The following is a 2,395-nucleotide window of genomic DNA, read 5'->3' on the forward strand; positions in this document are numbered from 1 at the left end:
TACATATATATCTCTCAAATGGCAGCAAACTTGCTGACACTCAATTCAATATCAAAAAATGTTTCCCTATAATATGTGACAATACACACCATATTAAAAATGGCGTGAATGAATATAGAATTACATACATATTACTACATACAACAAAGTTTATAAAAAATGTTGTGTCACAAATAGAGAGATCATTCTTGATTGACAGCAATAAGACCAAGTGGTCATATCAATGTGGACTACGTGTACCAAACCAAGTTCCCAATTGGAACTAGGTTCTAGGACCAACAAAACTGACCACCCATCTAGTAAGTATCCCAGAGATGTTAGGGTTATATTACATAGGGCAAATGTGCCCTTAAGGTTCCTTTTTTATTTACTTGTATATAGTTCAGATATATATTTCAAGTATATATATTTTTCTCCTCTCAAATGGACAGCTCAACACAGAGAAGTCAAAAATCAACAACTGGAAACTAAATACACAATTAAATATAGATGTATTTAAGTTTCCCATATAGAGAAACTTAGTTAAATTATTTCCAATAGTTAATTAAATCGTACTCTGAGTTTAGCCCCTTGGGTACCCTAGTTTTTAATTTAAAAACCCAAAACATTTCACGTTTGCCCAGAATTTTATCCCTGTCACCTCCCCTGAGGGGGGATTTGATATATTCAATGGCTTGCCATCTAAAGGTGTCATTTCTTTTGTGATGTACATTCTTGAAATGTTTAACAAAGGGGGTAGTAGCCTCGACACATGTAATGAGGTAGATAACATAGGAGGATGTACAGTTGAGGCAGGACTGGATCTTAAACTCCTCTCCTGTGACTAATGACCGGAACGTATCTGAAAAGATACAAAACTCACACGGTCTGCACCTGCCGCATCTATACATCCCCCTATGTATATATATATATATATATATATATATATATATATATATATATATATATATATATATATATATATATATATATATATATATATATATATATATATATAAATTAATAATAATTAATAATAATTTAAAGGAATGTTGTTGCATGCTTTTATTTTTGTTTCAGATCTGATAAATAAAAATGTGGAATTGTTTTTTCAGCAAGACATTACAGTCAGAGAAGGAGGTTATAAATGAGAGAACAATGTTCATAAAGTTCCTTCATTACTTACCAAGACGCATCTATTTTTAACAAGTCCAGTAAAGCTGGAAAATTGTGAGCAAAACACTCCGTCCATTGTTGAGGAATTGCTAGAATAAAATAGATAAAAATAAATACATGAGGAGACAGAAACAGAGAGCAGAAAAACAAACCAAACAAAAACAGACACTGAGCACAATTCACTTTGAACATTGTAAGAAGTACCCACAGTTGTGTTTGACCTGAAAGAGTCAAAGTTGTCACATTTGGAATCTTTGGGGGTCGCTTTATTAAAGGCTTTGTAAGCCTTTTGACCCACTACAGCTGCAGGTTCTCACAAGAGAACCTGCATGCCGTATTTAACAAGCAGCGGTCATCAGACCGCTGCTTCCCTAATCTTTCGCCACCTCTAAAGTGGCAAAATTCAATCTCTGCGGTCTCATCCGACCGGGGAGATTGACAGCTCCTGGCCGCGCACGATTGGCTGTGCGCGGGCGGGATTGCATGCAAGCGCAAAATAGCGCTAGTGTGTAATGCTGAATTCCGCCATGGGAATTCAGCAGGCCAGAGGCAAACTGTGACGGACAGGGGCGCGTATGTGCCCCCCTGTCCGCCTCAGCTTGATAAATCGCCCTCTTATTCTTTTCAAATACAAACTCCATCACCAGAGACAGTGCTGGATATTTCTGATGCCTAAAAGTGTTTGTTTTGAATACATACAAACTACCATTCCTAATCTACAAATAAAGATGGCTCATGTGTTTGATATAATTTTTTAATCACAAAACAGAGCAATAATATTATTGTAATTTTGTTATATCTTTTTGCGCACCAGATATACAAAACTATAGATCCCACATGCCATATTCACTGAAACACATTGCCAAAGCGTCTACTCATCAATGCAAGACTGCCCTGATGTGGGGGTGTTCTAAAAGAAGTTGTATACCACATAGGAATGCGCGACCTACGTCACTTCCAGTGACGTGAATCAGCTTCTGGAGGTTTGTGGTGCTCTGTGCGCATGCGCAAGAGGCCCAACCTCCTCCAAACAGCTGTTTAAGGCGACATGTTAGAACAACGGGTCAAGGAATTCTATGGGCCGTGCCGCGCATGCGCACACGGCCCTACTCTTCACTCATCAGACAAGGCACTAGCGGCACACTGGACCCTATTGGATGTACAGCCACTGACTTCACGGACCAATCAGATAATGCAGTAACGCTTTTTTGCTATGTATTATCTGATCGGTCCGTAGTTC

Source organism: Bombina bombina, chromosome 3 (assembly GCF_027579735.1).
Source record: "Bombina bombina isolate aBomBom1 chromosome 3, aBomBom1.pri, whole genome shotgun sequence".
NCBI lineage: Eukaryota > Metazoa > Chordata > Amphibia > Anura > Bombinatoridae > Bombina > Bombina bombina.